Raw genomic sequence first — 16,674 nt, 5'->3', positions numbered from 1 at the left:
ACAATTTTACACCGCTTCTTCTGGATCAGGGTTCTGTTCTTTACTTGAGTTTCTGTCTCTCAAGCTGAGACAAATTTCAAGCCGATGTTAAGTTCATCTGTCAAACGTTTTTTGCTTGTGGTGCTTCTTAGTAATTTCTATTTCCGTAACACTGCAAATAATTTCCTCACATTCCTGGAACATTTCAAATGATATGATTGCATTCTTGGAACTTTTCATCCTCTTCCAGCACTTTTTTCAGAGGCCTCAGGTTAGTGATTAGCTATGTAAAGTTACATTATTTGTTTGAATTGTCTGACTAACATTGGATTCTTGAACTGTCCCTTGCACCTACAAAGTAGAACTCTAGTTTGCCTAGTAAATTGGGCTGTTAAAGCTGTCCCTTAGGTTGTAAGTTGTGGAGCTTTCACAACTGTGTATAGGACATATATGAACAGGACCAGTCACACAACAATTGACTTGCCTCTAGACAGATAAATGGACTGTGCCATTAATATGCTGAGTGTTTACTGTAATGCACCTATTGTTTTGTGATTCTTGCATATTGTTTCAGTTTCTGTAGAACTTTACCATTCATATGGAATTCATATAAAAGTAAAAAACTACATGCAATTGCAATCAATTTAAGAGCTGAGGCTAACAATACCATCATTCTGTTTAGTAGAAAACAGTTGTCACTCATGAAAGACTGCTGAACACCTGAGAGAGCCTCCATCTGACAAGATGAGCTGTGTGCCTTCTCTCATACTCTAATCCCTTTCAACGCCCCTCGATCAGTATCGCACGCAGTCTTGGACGTTAGGCACTATAAACGTAGAAAGAGACTGGTGTGCTCAACATCACTCCTGAAGTAACATTTGGATCTACAGGTTAGTGGTTTGACACACTTTATTCATCCTGGCTCCAAAATACTCACTATCTCTGAGAGGGCTGTGAATGATCAAATCATACAATTTGCTGTCAAGTGGGAAGCAAAACCTGATAATTCAGTTATATATTCATTTTAAAGCTACTATTCCGCTCTCTAAATATCAAACATTAAAATATGTGACTTTATGAACTAGAAGCATACTCTCAGAATCTATAAATGGAGCATACAGTACATTAAATTAAATCAAATACATATGTTAGTCAATGTTTGCTTACAAATGACTAAACTGGTCTGAGACACCAATCCGCCAATAAAGGCACAATGCAGGGGGCTCAAAAGAGAGATATAAGCAAAATGTATGACAAATGCAGCCAGAACAAATAGTAATTTGCTCTCCAAAAAGCTCTGCATTAGAATTTTATACAGTATGCTTTCATTTGTGATACCCTATCAAATGTCTATACTTCATTTACAAAGTCCATGTCACTTATGAAGTCTGGAAGTAAATTTGCAGCATGTACTAACTTTCACATGTAAGAAAAGTGAACTCTTTTGAATTCAAAGAATCCCGTGTGCATGGCATTTAAAATTGGTCCTTTTAGATGAAAACAGATCCAGGAGACAGTTATCTAAAGACTTACAGAAAGAATTATCACTTAGGGGGTCATTATGATAGCGGATTTTCCGCATCCTCGGGGCCGGCGGAAGCCACCGCCGGCCCCGAGGATGCGGAAAATCCGCAGCGGACTGACCAAAGACCCACCGCCAGATTAGGATGGCTGGTGGGTCCTGGTTTCCGTCCGCAGCTTTTCCGCCGCGGTCAGATTACAACTGCGGCGGAAAAGCTCTAATATGGTGACGGTGTCTCCCAGACACCGTCCTCCATATTAGGATGGCCAGTAAAGTATGCTTTTCCGCGGCGGGTTTTCCGCCGCGGAAAAGCATACGGAACTTCACTGCGGGGGCCCGTTGCGGGCCCCCTAGGTGAAGGGGGCGTGGGGGGTGCACATGGGGGGTACCTATGGTACCCCCCTGCATTTGCATGCAGAAAGCGGCAGGCACCGCGCGGTGCCTGCCTCTTTCTGCATGCAAATGCAATGCGTGCATTTTTAACATTGCCGCGGGTGCAGCTTGAAGCTGCACCCGCGGCAATGTTAAAAATAGAGGATGTGACCGCCAGGGTGGCGGTCACATCCTAATTGCACAGGAGGGAACTCCGCATGCCATGCGGAGGTTCCCTCCTACTCTGGGGTCGCGGACGGACGCAAGTCCGTCCGCGATCGTAATCGACCCATAAGTGTGCAGAGAAATACCCCTCTTGAACAACATCCTTAACCTAGGATACTTCCCGGTTAACTGGAAAAATTCCCTGGTTAAACCTATCCTAAAAAAGCCAACCCTTTTCCCCACGGAAGTTGATAATTACCGTCCCATTACCTGCTTACAATTTCCGTCAAAAGTTCTAGAAAAAGCATTACATGATGAACTGCTGTCTTTTATAGAATCAAATGACAAACTTGATTCAGCACAACATGGTTTCAGGCCTCGGCACAGCACAGAATCTGCACTGATCGTAGCTACTGAAAATCTACGTGCCCAACTAGATCAGGGAGGGAAGGCCATACTAATTTAGCTTGACTTATCCGCCGCGTTCGATACGGTGGACCACCGTAAACTCCTTCAGCGGTTGGCCGAAATGGGGATTATTGATAAGGCCGCAGACATCCTTCGGTCATACTTAATCAACAGACAACACTCAGTGGTGCTAGATGAGCATAAACCACCTCCCTTCGCCATGCCGTGGGAGGTGGTTTACTGACCCTGTTTAACGTATATGTTACCCCACTGGCTAAACTTATACGCTCACTCGGCGTCACAGACATTTGCTACGCTGACGACACTCAAATTGTGGTCTTCGTAGCTGCTAAACCAGAGATGATTGTGGCAGCACGGTTCAACCTTTGCATAAGCCATATCATCAGCTGGAAATTAAACACCAGGAAGACGGAAGTGGTTATGTTTGGAAGGGAAATTTCACTCTGGAACTCCGCCTGTTGGCCTGGGACAGCGAGGCCTTGCCCCCAGCCCGTAAAGAAGGTAAAAAACCTTGAAGTTCTGATTGACGACCATCTTTCTCTGTCAGACCAGGTCAATAGAATCTCCTCCTGGTGTTTCTACACCTTGAAACTCCTTCGGAAGATCCTTCCTTTTATTCCTATGCCCCTTTGGAAAATGGTCATTACTGCCTTGATTTTGTCAAAAATTGACTACTGCAACTCACTCTACCTTGGAGCTAAAAATAGTGTGATGCAAAAGCTACAGACTTGGCAAAACTCCCTAAATTTAGCCCCATTCGTCAAGTCATTCGGGAACAACTACACTGGTAGCCCATTTCGGCTAGGAACCAGTTTAAATCTATGTGTATTGTACACAAGACCTTGCATGGGGTGGGACCTGTCCAATTCAGCCAATACATTAAGCGCTATACCCCACAGAGATGCTTCAGCTCCGCATCGGTGTCTCTGCTTGTAGTCCCAAGGGTAAATACGTTGAAATGGGGCGTAGAAGTTTCCGACATCTAGCCCCAAGGATATGGAATTCGCTGCCTCTGCATCTTAGAATTCAAAACAACTTACTGCAGTCAGGAAAGAACTCAAAACTTGCTTATTCACTCGTACCTAACTGGCTGGCTGATTTTCCGGATACACTCTACGGCAGCAAGCGCTAAGACGCCACGGCAAACATGCACTCTATAAAAACCTTTATTTCATTTAATTTCATGGAGAGAAAATAAGAATGAGGGAAAAATCAAGTCTGTTCTCTAACACTTTTGCTCCTCTTACCCCTGGAGGGGAGTACTCAGATACTTCGGTGAGATCCTTTTAAGTATTCAAGACTCTATTGAAACTACTGGCCTTTGCATCCCACCCATCAGACTCATTATCTTAACACTTCTTTCTGAAGATTGATAAATGGGTGTACATGGGCTGCTGATATATTTGAATAATTTGTCCTCAATTATCTAATAAAGATGCACAATAAAAATCTAAAATTGGAGATCTTAAGTTCAGCAGTGGAAGTCAGGTGCTCGTAAACCATGACATTTTTTAAACCAGTACTTAACCAAGGATTCATAATATTCCATGTGTCCTGATAAAGGCTGATTACAAGATAACAGCTATATGTTTCTTTTCTGTTCCATCTTTGTGTTGCCCAGCGGAAAAAGGCTCAGTGGCTGAAGAGGGCGATAAGTAGGTTGATTAGTGGAAGCTACATCAAGGGAAGATAAGGTTCAAAGGCTGTGGTGGAGGACACATGGTCTCTTAACTATATTACTGAGAGGAGAAAGGACTGAACCATAATAGAGAAAAGGGGGAAATTGAGAAGTGAGGAAGGAAAGAGTCAATACGGAAAGGAGAAAGAAGATAAACAGTTTAAAGGGATAAGGCATGCTAGAGTAAGTAAAGGAAAGTAGAGGTTTATTGAATTGTAGTTACCTTAAATATAGCGTTTTATACCACGCTGAAGCACATCAGTAGCCTGGCAGCACTGCATCATGATGGAGTGCTGAGCTAGAAGAACGTTGAACTGCAGTGTGGCCTATACTGAAAGAGTTATGTTGCAGATAGTGGTTCTTGTATTCTGTTTTAATTTGCTTCATTTAGGCATTTATTGTGAGAGGAGGCATGAGAGATAGAACAGATGCGCTATACATTAACGGATTGTAGCAAATGATTGGGCTGATATCTACGGAATCCACAAAGGAGTGACAGAGGAGCAGCCCATGTCATGCAGTGAATAGAAGTAGTCATGTAAGGTGCTCTGTATAATCCCAGGAGAGACGGGCGAGAGGCCCACTTGCATGCACTGTAAACAGCCAACCACAGCGAATGATCTTGAGTGTCATAAGAGTGATGCAGAGTAGCCCACAGGAAATCATAGGGGAAATGCAGTCATATTAAATGCATTTTAGGGGCTACCCTGAAGCTGCAAAGTAATGACCCACAGAGTGAATTGGTTACTGATACACCAAGAGTAGTATTTTATTATACAGTAAATTAAAACCGTAACATACAAACTTCATAGTAATACTTAATAAAATTTCAAAGATTAAAATTTTTATACATATTTATCAAATCTGGCAATACGAAAAAATGTAAATTCCAAAAGCAGCATTTCAAGTTGATGCCAATATATCCCAATTAGCCGATTGGTCCAAAAGGGGGAGTATTTAGTATGAGAGACAATAACAAAATGTCACAATGCTTGTTACTGAGAGTTAACTTTCATTAACGTTCATTTGTGCTGGTCTTCTCTTAGTGCTGGGCATTATGGAGTGCAGTTAAAATAATGTTAACAAACTTCCCAGCCCTTGCTAGAACTTGGGCTGATTATTACTGAAGCACAAATCAGATGCTTCCCTGCAATGTCGCAGTAGTTTTTCCTGATAGACTGGGACCAGTAGACGTCAACGTTCCTTGGCAAGATGGCGGAAACAACATAGCAGATGTAACCAGGACTCGTGTGAATAATTGCAGAGCCTACAAGTTAGCTGACCATTCCTCGGAGCCCACAACGGGTTAAAATCATAAATTGGAAGGGCTAACAGCCTCATAATAATAATTTTATTACGAGTCTGTGATTAGAGAGAGTGATTAAAATAAGGCTGAGTATTCCCCTTCATATACGAAGCATCAAGAGCTGTAAGGAGTGTCTTTTTGGGGAAGCCAAGCAATGTCTCTCTCGAATGACACTAAAGTGATTTGACTTTTTTATCGTTGTTTTCCATGTTGACAGGGGAATGATTGAATTAGAAAGGCTTGAGATTTCAATCTTCAATGTGGAAGTGGCCAGGTGCAGCTGTCTGTACACCAAGAGTAAAAGGTTTGTAAAGTCCACTCAGTCAAATGGGAAGCACTGGATACAAACAGAAAGGATAAATGTCTCAATTATTTATCTTTCAATTTTAGAAAGCATGCTCAATGGCAAGGTATCAGTACACTGTTGATTTCAACAAAAAAGATGCTTGGTATCATTACAAATTTTGAAAACATTCCGATAACAATATTTAACTATCTTAGAATTGATATAATATTATTGTTATCAACATTGGAACAAGTAGATAGAGGAGAAAGAAACATAAAAGTGTGGAGGAAGAGCAGATTTGAAGGAGTGGATGGCTACGAAAAAAATTAGAGGGGGAGAAAGGTGGCATAAAAGATCTTATGTGAAAGGAGACTTCCTGGGCATGTGTGGCATCATTACAAAGATTGGGAGCAAACAAACTACATAGTGTAATAATCTCAGAAATGTAGGATAAGTGGTAAACCATCAGTTTATAAGGTATCCCCCCAGTGTAATACTGAAAGGAAACATACAGCATAATTATACAGAATAAGAGCAAGCTGATGTCAAGAGAGTATCCATACACAGATTACGTATGTGCCAAACGTCAGATTTTAGGCACACCCAGAAGCAGAGGGAAGAGTAGGAAATCTAAGGGGGCGAAGAAAATTAGAAATTAGATAGAAAGAAAGGAGAAAGGATAAGGTACAACCAGGAGTGACGGGCTGTAGCCGACAGCTTGCACTGGGTACAAGCAGCCCACATAAATGCCCTATAAGGTGTTCTAGGAGAGACAAAGGACCAACCCACGACATGCATTGGTTACAGACAGCCATCATAAATGCCCTGAAGGGTCCTCAAATGAATGAAAGGGAAACAGCCCACTGTAGGATATGTATACAAAGAACCATTGTAAATGAGCTAAAGAATCAGCTGAGCACGAGTAACCTACAGATATTCACAGGATACATTCAGCCACGATATACTATATAGAATCTTCAGAGAAAAGACAGATAGCCAATTACAGATGTGTTAGTTACAAGAAGGTAGACCCACAAACAAATCTAGACAAAAGAGGAAACATTTAGAAAGTCACAGGTCAGGGGCTATGGAGTACTGTGACTGTCCAGTTCAAAGAAATAACATTTACCCCTTCATTCAACAGAAATTTGCAGTGATAAAAATAATGAGATCGTTAACACTTTGAGTTATATTTGAGAGGTGTGGTTCAATGGTGTAATGGAGAAGGCAATAGTATTTTGATAGGGTGGTACTTGTGTATGGTGAGAGTAAATGGCTACTCTGAAATTGTGAAATAAATATAATGCTGTTTTACGTGGAAATAGCTAAACATCCGTATATTATTAACCCCTTCGATGCTCATGACGAGCTCAGCTCGTCATGAGGCACGGTTGAGCTGTGCTGATGACGAGCTGAGCTCGTCATGAACACACCCATAATCATTGACCCTCAGCACAGGAGGGGAAAACCATTAGCAGCGATGGTGTTAAGAAATGCACACACAACTTGTTACACCAAAGGAGTTTATCAGGCTCCAAAGCAATCTGGTATGGATCCCCCGTGCAACTCGAGACATTTTGTCAATTTGAGAAGTAAATGATCAATGCAAATGTTCAAAGACTTTTTAAATATACAAAGCTATAATTACAAAATCTTTTTTATTAAACGATTAAGGTAGCTACGGTAACTTTTCCACTGTACTCACAACTCAGTTATAACACTGATTAAATTAACATGTATAATGTCTTCACTGGGTCAAATGACAAGAGGGTTGAGATCTTGGTATGACCACAAAATATAGAAACATATGCCCATGTTCTTAGTCTGGTTTTAAATTACATATAAAAACTAATTCATTGCTTTTTAATTAAAAAAATAATATGTCACTAAAAATCCCCTAAAAAACTCCTTATAATCTTAATTTGAAGGTATATTACTGCTCTTATACAATGTCTACAAATCACTGCAATCCATCACTTACAGAAAAAAAACACATAACTCCACCTAAATAATCTCTTATTACCTCAAAAATAATATCTCAGATGACATCATCCATGACATGACGTATCAGAATCACATTTGACGTAATCAATGATCTTATTAATGGTGCTCAATGCTCCAACACTTCAGAATCCACAAAGCTAACCCTTTGGGCAGACCATCAAGTTAAAGCAGCAGAGACTGACTTCATTCAGACAATGAGACTAATGTTAAAGGTTGTTGAACCAACAGTTCATATTGGCAGGCCCAGCAGTCCCTGAGTGCTTAGCTTGGCCTTTGACCTCGCTATGATTAAAATCAGCAACCATAAATTTCAAAGGGCACAGTCTTCGCCCATTTCTTTCTGCAGAAAAAAGGCTTGTTTTTAAATTACAAAAATTAATAGGGTCATATCTACAAATAATGACTGTGATGAGAAATAGGAACCATGGGGTAATTAGTTAAAACAGTAGACATAAATCCAGAATTACTCATGATGGAAATAATGACAAGTATTTAACACGCCGTGGGCGATGGCTGCTACGGAGAACGATTCAGAAAAGGGGGTGGTGATGAACCGAGTGTCTGAATTAAGCAGACCACTCTTACCCAGTCCAAAGATCAGGGCTTGATCCATCACCGTTTTTTAGCTCACTGCACCATCCCAGCTCAGAACTTGGCTATATGCAAATTAGTCTGACCCTGGCCCAGTGCATCATGGGAACAGGGCAGACCAAACTACCAAGCCAATTCTTATACTGGGAAGGAAACAAGCTACCGGGGACCAGTTTCTGGCATTTCAGCCGTCTTCGGCCCGGCTTGCTTGAATCCTGATGGTGCAATGAGCTAGGGACTCACATCTGAGTATACCCTTCCACGCTTATGGTGGACAAAAATGATTCAGAAAAGGGGGTGGTGATGAACAGAGTGTCTGAATTAAGCAGACCACTCTTACCCAGTCCAAAGATCAGGGCTTGATCCATCACCGTTTTTTAGCTCACTGCACCATCCCAGCTCAGAACTTGGCTATATGCAAATTAGTCTGACCCTGGCCCAGTGCATCATGGGAACAGGGCCGACCAAACTACCAAGCCAATTCTTATACTGGGAAGGAAATAAGCTACCGGGGACCGGTTTCTGGCATTTCAGCCGTCTTCGGCCCGGCTTGCTTGAATCCTGATGGTGCAATGAGCTAGGGACTCACATCTGAGTATACCCTTCCACGCTTATGGTGGACAAAAATGATTCAGAAAAGGGGGTGGTGATGAACAGAGTGTCTGAATTAAGCAGACCACTCTTACCCAGTCCAAAGATTAGGGCTTGATCCATCACCGTTTTTTAGCTCACTGCACCATCCCAGCTCAGAACTTGGCTATATGCAAATTAGTCTGACCCTGGCCCAGTGCATCATGGGAACAGGGCAGACCAAACTACCAAGCCAATTCTTATACTGGGAAGGAAACAAGCTACCGGGGACCGGTTTCTGGCATTTCAGCCGTCTTCGGCCCGGCTTGCTTGAATCCTGATGGTGCAATGAGCTAGGGACTCATATCTGAGTATACCCTTCCACGCTTATGGTGGACAAAAATGATTCAGAAAAGGGGGTGGTGATGAACAGAGTGTCTGAATTAAGCAGACCACTCTTACCCAGTCCAAAGATCAGGGCTTGATCCATCACCGTTTTTTAGCTCACTGCACCATCCCAGCTCAGAACTTGGCTATATGCAAATTAGTCTGACCCTGGCCCAGTGCATCATGGGAACAGGGCAGACCAAACTACCAAGCCAATTCTTATACTGGGAAGGAAACAAGCTACCGGGGACCGGTTTCTGGCATTTCAGCCGTCTTCGGCCCGGCTTGCTTGAATCCTGATGGTGCAATGAGCTAGGGACTCACATCTGAGTATACCCTTCCACGCTTATGGTGGACAAAAATGATTCAGAAAAGGGGGTGGTGATGAACAGAGTGTCTGAATTAAGCAGACCACTCTTACCCAGTCCAAAGATCAGGGCTTGATCCATCACCGTTTTTTAGCTCAATGCACCATCCCAGCTCAGAACTTGGCTATATGTAAATTAGTCTGACCCTGGCCCAGTGCATCATGGGAACAGGGCAGACCAAACTACCAAGCCAATTCTTTTACTGGGAAGGAAACAAGCTACCGGGGACCGGTTTCTGGCATTTCAGCCGTCTTCGGCCGGCTTGCTTGAATCCTGATGGTGCAATGAGCGGAGAACTACACCTCCGAGTAGCATCAGGTGATCCACGGCTCCGCCCCAGGGAATGGTGGAGTGTACCCGACGGCGTCTGCATTGACGGGTGCTACTGCCGATTTCCACCGGGCAGATTAGCTGGCGGCGTCTCTTGTTTCCTACCCGCTGGTATGTGCGGTAATTGAAGGAGGAGGCGGAGCTCGAACAGAGCAGACACTGACACAGCGGAGCCTTGCGGACACCCGCGGATCTCCTTGAAAAACTGCTATGAGGAGGTCTGGCATCTTGAAAGGAGGCGGTGGAGGTGAGGAGACTCTGGGCAGTGGCTAACAAGTCAAGTCAAGTCAAGTCATAAAATTTGTATAGCGCACTACATACCCAGAGGGTTTCAAGGCGCTTAGGAAGGGGAGGAGGATTATTTGTCAAATATCCATGTTTTAAGCTGCTTTCTGAACGCTAGGTGGTTCTGGGTGAGGCGAAGGTAAGCGGGGAGTGAGTTCCATGTTTTAGCAGCCAGGTATGAAAAGGATCTGCCTCCCATGGTGGTCTTGTTGATGCGAGGTACAGTGGCGAAGGCTTGGCTGGAAGAGCGAAGTTGGCGGGAGGGGGTGTAGAAGGACAGTCGAGAGTTGAGGCAATCTGGTCCGATGTCGTAGAGTGATTTGTGTGCGTGGGTAAGCAGTCGGAAAGTGATCCTTTTGTTGACGGGTAGCCAGTGGAGGTCTTTAAGGTGACCAGAGATGTGTTCGTTGCGTGGGATGTCTAATATGAGCCTGGCTGAGGCGTTTTGGATTCGTTGTAGTTTCTTCTGGAGTTTAGCGGTGGTACCTGCGTAGAGGGTGTTTCCGTAGTCCAGTCGGCTCGTGACCAGAGCGTGGGTGACTGTTTTCCTTGTTTCGGAGGGGATCCAGCGAAATGTTTTTCTGAGCATGCGAAGAATGTTAAAGCAGGAAGAGGATACGGCGCTGACTTGTCTGTTCATTGAAAGTGAAGAATCCAGGATGACGCCAAGGTTCCGTGCGTGGTCTGTCGGGATGGGTGCTTTTCCGAGGGCTTCCGGCCACCAGGAGTCGTCCCAAGCAGAGGGGGATGTACCTAAGATGAGGACTTCTGTTTTGTCTGAGTTCAGTTTCAGACGGCTTTGTTTCATCCATTCGGCGACTTCTTTCATTCCTTCGTGTAGGTTAGTTTTGGCGGTGCTGGGGTCCTTGGTGAGAGAAAGGATCAGTTGAGTGTCATCCGCGTAAGAGATGATGTTGAGGTTGTGTTGGCGTGCGATGGCCGCGAGGGGGCTCATGTATACGTTGAAGAGGGTAGGACTGAGTGATGATCCTTGTGGTACGCCGCAGATGACTTCAGAGGCCTCGGACTTGAATGGAGGAAGGCGGACTCTCTGGGTTCTTCCGGTGAGGAACGAGGTGATCCATTCAAGAGCTTTTCCTTGGATTCCGATGTTATTGAGGCGTTGTAGAAGGGTGCTGTGGCAGACTGTGTCGAATGCTGCAGAGAGGTCGAGGAGGATGAGGGCGACTGTATCTCCATTGTCCAGTAGAGTTCGAATGTCGTCTGTTGCTGCGATGAGGGCGGTCTCAGTGCTGTGTTTTGCTCGGAAGCCAGATTGTGAGGGGTCGAGGAATTTGTTGGCTTCGAGGAAGGCGGCGAGCTGGTTGTTGACGGCTTTCTCGATGACTTTGGCCGGGAATGGAAGAAGCGAGATGGGGCGGTAGTTTTTGAGTTCGGTGGGGTCTGCTGTTGGTTTTTTCAGAAGGGCGGTGAGTTCAGCGTGTTTCCAGTCTTCTGGGAAGGTAGCGGAGTTGAAGGAGCAGTTGATGACGTCTCGGAGGTGCGGTACTATGACGGTGTCTGCTTTGTTGAAGATGTGGTGAGGGCATGGGTCTGTGGGGGATCCAGAGTGGATGGAGTTCATCAGGCGGATGGTGTCCTCAGTGGAGATTGGGTTCCAGGCGTTAAGGGTGTTTACGGGGGGAAGATGGTCAGCAGATGGTAGGGTGGGTTGGCTTCCGGGTTGGTTGTCAAAACTGTTGTGGATGTCTGCAATCTTGTTGTGGAAAAAAGAGGCTAGGGAGTCGCAGAGGGTTTGAGAGGGGGTGATGTCGTTGGAGTTGGCCGAGGGGTTGGAAAATTCCTTGACGATGTTGAAAAGTTCCTTGCTGTTGTGGGCGTTGTTGTCAAGTCGATCCTTGAATGCTGTTTTATTGGCTTTTCGGATCAGTTGGTGGTGAGTGCGGGTGGCGCTTTTGAAGGCGTCCTTGGTGCTCGAGGATGGGTCTTTTTTCATGGCCTTTTCAAGGGAGCGGCATAGTTTCTTGGACTTCTTGAGATCATCGTTGAACCATGAGGCCTTCTTGCTGCCAGGTTTGTTTTGACGTTTTTTCAGTGGTGCTAAGGTGTCGGCGGTGTTGGATAACCATAGGGTGAGGTTGGAGGCGGCTTCGTTGGCGTTAGAAGAGAGGGCTGGGGAGTTTTGAAGGAGCGATGCGGAGATCTGGTCCGTGGTGATTTTGTTCCAGTTTCTTTGTAGAGTTGGTTGGAGGTGGTTGATGGGTTTCGGCTTGTTGTAGGTGAAGTGAACGCAGCTGTGGTCAGTCCAGAGGAGATCCGTCGTGTGGCTGAAGGAGACATGATTGCTGGAGGTGAAGATGGGGTCGAGTGTGTGACCTGCGATGTGGGTGGGGGAAGTGACCAGTTGTTTAAGTCCGAGGTTGGCGAGGTTGTCTAAGAGGGTGGCGGTGTTGCGGTCGTTGATCTTTTCAAGGTGAAAGTTGAGGTCTCCCAGAAGGATGTAGTCTTTGGAGGGGAGCGCGTGTGGGGTGATGAAGTCCGTGATGTCTTCACTGAATTTTGCGCGGGGTCCTGGTGGTCTGTAGAAGAGGGTGCCTCTGAGAGTTGTCTTGGGGTCGATGTGGATCTGGAAGTGAAGGTGTTCGGAGTTAGCGAGGTTGGCGTCAGAGCTGGTTGAGATGCGGAACTGAACTTTTGCTCAACTGGAGTTAGAGCCATACTTCAGAGCGAAGGGTAAAACTCGGAGGCGGAGGCGGAGGCGGAGCTTCAGATTTAAAAGCTGATTTCACAAGCTTAACGAAGGAGGCAAAGGCAAGGCTCACTTAAAGCTCACTGTTATGCGCAGATAGAACCACTGAAGATAGAATCAGAGGCAGTATAAGCATTATAAGCTGCCTATATGCCGGCCACTCGCCTCGCAAAGTCCAAGGCGCGGAGGGTAGCTAAGGAGGCAAGGGAGGCTAAGAAAGCGGCACGGCTAGCAGGACTAGAAAGCACCCCCTGCTGCGTATTGTGGACTCAACAGCGGAGAGCTCCGAGGGTGAAGTGGAGGAAGAGAGCTCGGACACAGCCACTCAGTAGTTAGTACTCCCTGAAGAGAACATCAGCAAAGACCCAGTCACTGCAATAACCGTAGCCTCTGTAACCGTTGTCTGCCCACCAAGAATGGCGCAAGAAGAATATAATCTGGACAAGGAACTGGACGCGCAGAAGAAGGGGAGTACAAAGGGGGCTAAGCATTTCTCATTATTTCTGAAAAAACCTATGTCGCAGACCTCCTTTTCTAGCTCCTCACCAGGTACCCAGAACACTAAGAACACTAAGAAGGGTACAGATAATGGTGGCACAGTAGTCAGATTAGAGAGTCCGGGTCCGGGTTTGGGTGCTGAACCAAGTCCGCAAGATGAACTTACCATGGTGGATTGCGTCACCCAAATTTCTTTATCTAACCTGCCTCCCGCAATCTGGATAAAGAGACCAACTCTCGCTCTGTTAATCAGACTGTGAGGCCAATGCTCAATCTACCGAATTCTGGGAAGGATCAATCAAGAGAGCAACGTCCCAACTCGGTGAAAAATCTTGAGCCTGCTCCAACAACACCAACAGTGCCAATACCTTCGGTCCAGGTGCCATCGCGCCAGCAAGAGGACGCAGCGGCAGTAGATCTGAGAACTCCCCCTTCCGCCATGCCTCTACCACAATTTTCATCTTTGCCCTTGCCTCCCCTTAATGCCAATGTCAATATTGACACCTATTCTAATATACTGATGGATTCCACGGGAGAATTCCAGATGCGTGTCAAGGATATGCTGAATTTAATCTTAGACGAGGTGCAGGACTTGAAAAGGGTTCATAAAGCAGAATTGGCCTTCCTCAGCTTACGTTTGGAGAAAATAAAGAACACAATTGGGAGCTTCCCAATTAAGCTTCAAATGGCTGAGGAAAGAATTTCTCTCTTAGAAGATCAACTCGCTTCCGTTTTGAAAGAGGTTAAAGTGGCTGCTAAAAGTAAACAGGCAATGGAAATAAAACTAGAAGAGTTGGAAGACCATTCTCGAAGATCAAATCTTCGCTTGGTTGGGGTGCCCGAGGGTCTGGAAGGGTCCCAACCCCTGAGCTGGGTCAATAATTTCATCAAACAAAGGGTCATTCCTGACTTTCAAGGGGACCTCAGGATTACGAGAGCTCATCGTGTCCCACCTCAACCTTTGCCCAACTCAACACTCCCGCGCTCAATTTTGATCAATTTTGCAGATTTTCGCATGAAAGAGGCAGTTCTAACAAAAGCTTTTCAACGAAGACAGTTCTCCGTGAATGAGACTACAAAATGTCGAATCTTTTTAGACATGTCTGCTTCTACGGCTCGCCGCAGGAAAGAATTTGTCAAAATGCTGCAATTATTCAAGGCAAAGGGGGCACAGGCATCTATAGCTCAGCAATCCAAGCTAAGAGTACTGTTGAAGGGGAAGTTTTTTATGTTCACAGATGTTGATGAAGCCCAGGGGCCTCTGGATCAGATCTCTCAGAACGTATAGGGCTAGAACAGGATTAAATTGTCACTTAGCCTGCTGTCAGGATTTTTGGGATGGCAGTAAAAGGGTTAAAATTCCCCGCTCTTAAGAATTTTTTATTTTTTTTCTTCTTCCGATTATATGTTATTGGGGGGAGACTAAACAGTTTGTTTGCTGGTTAGCATTGGAGGTCAGGTGTCAAGGGGAACAGGTGGCACACTGTCCCGGGAGGGCGGGAGCCGAGATCACCAGGGTGTAAAAACAGGACACCCGAATTGAGTTGGGGCAGGGGAAAGTGTAGGGTGTGGTGGAGGGGGGAAGTCCTCTTTTTTGGGGGATGGGGAGGGGTTGGCAAAGGGGAAAAAATGAAGCCGGCCCTTTGCTTAGAATCTATTGCTTTTTTCTGTTTCATTAGAAAGTCACTACTTTTCATACATGGCTAATGCATCAAATTTAAAGGTTGTATCTTTTAATGTTAATGGGCTCAATAATAAGAGAAAGATGTGTGCTATTGAAGCATGGGTAAAAACGGAAAATCCTGGGGTAATTCTCCTACAGGAAACCCATATTTCTACCACAAAGATATCCGAATTCTCTATGTTTAGAGTATGGGCAGCCTACCGGGGTTTTTCATTCTCCTCGGCTTCCCACAGAGGGACCGGGGAGGTAGTGTTGGGCCTCCTTTTCGTTCAGATCAAAACCTTGCCCTCTCACATTTGTGAGTTTTTATGCACCGGTAGAGGATATTACAAAGCCCTATGAGGAACTCTTTCTAGCACTGACAGGATCCCGGGTGATTTAATTATGGGGGGGGGGGGATTTTAATATTTTGATGGACCCGCGGTTAGACTCTAAAGTACATGGGAAGAGGTAGACAAAGCCTAGATCCTTTAAAGTCTTGGGGAACTATGAATCTATATTGAATCTACATGATCCATGGCGATTAGTGTTTCCGCCTCAAAGGAAATTCACGTGTGGATCTGGCCGGTTCTGTTCCTCTTCCCGCATTGATTTTTTTCTGATTTCCCAGGGGTTAGAGTTCTCTCAACAAAAATTGATTTTTAAATGCCTTTTCAGACCATGCAATGCTGACTTTGGAAATCCACCTAGGGGTAAGATTGAGACTGCCGAAATGGTGGATTTTCAATAAGCAATATTTAAATGATAAGGAGTGGGTGAATTTTATGGATTCAGAGATTAGACAATTCTTATGTCAGAATACTCTGTCTGATGCTCCACATATAGCCTGGGATTCACTCAACGCATTTGCACGGGGGCCTGATAATAGGCAAGGACGCAGCCATGTCAAAGAAAGCTAGGCTCGAGAAGCTACATCGTGAAGATAAGATCCATGTCCTCAATAAGATATTTCTAAAAGATCCCTCTGTCTACAATAAAAAGCTCTGCGTATAACATCCAAAGTGAGATCTTTTTTCAACGCTTTCAACAGAAGGTATATGAGGAAAGTAATTTCACAGCCAGGCTGTTGGCGTGGCGTGGCAGGCCAGGCCAAAGAGCACACCGCTGCAAATCTAATTAAGGTATTAAAATGCCCTTTGACATCTGCTCCCATAGAAGATCCAGGGATAATTGGGGACATCATGATGGCCCATTATGACTCTTTCTACGGTAAACTTCAAAGGGTCGATGGCCAACTACTTGCTACCTTCCTTCAGGAAAATCCATCATCAAATCTGTCTGAAATAGATAGTCAATCTATGTCAAGCTCTTTTTCCCTGATAGAGTTGGAGGAAGTCGTAAAAAGTTTGGCGAATGGCAAGGCCTGCGGTCCAGACGGACTACCGGTAGAATTTTTTAAGTTCTTTTTTGGGGCACTATAAGATTTTTTTAGCTCTGATTAAATATTTACTAGAAGGAGGTCCAGTCCCAGAATCTTTTAGGCAGGGAAATATAGTTAGTTTCCCAAAGA

General features: G+C 44.8%; 1 protein-coding gene across 4 annotated transcripts in view; it reads right to left on the bottom strand.

The window, feature by feature from the left end:
• The window catches only part of CDK14 (cyclin dependent kinase 14), a 2,039,605-nt gene that overhangs the window by 326,600 nt on the left and 1,696,331 nt on the right, over positions 1 to 16,674 (bottom strand). The window contains exon 15 of one of the 4 annotated variants that reach the window (XM_086941838.1): positions 4,888 to 5,788. The exons of the other annotated variants lie outside the window; for them this stretch is intronic. The gene's annotated coding sequence lies outside the window, so the exon portion shown is untranslated. Of the gene's footprint in view, positions 1 to 4,887; positions 5,789 to 16,674 lie in introns of those variants that run through there. 4 annotated transcript variants of the gene reach the window in all.

This window comes from Lissotriton vulgaris, chromosome 10 (assembly GCF_964263255.1).
Source record: "Lissotriton vulgaris chromosome 10, aLisVul1.2, whole genome shotgun sequence".
In the NCBI taxonomy this organism is placed as follows: Eukaryota; Metazoa; Chordata; class Amphibia; order Caudata; family Salamandridae; genus Lissotriton; species Lissotriton vulgaris.
Note: the sequence above shows the minus strand (reverse complement) of the source record. Positions and strands in the feature narration are given on the sequence as shown.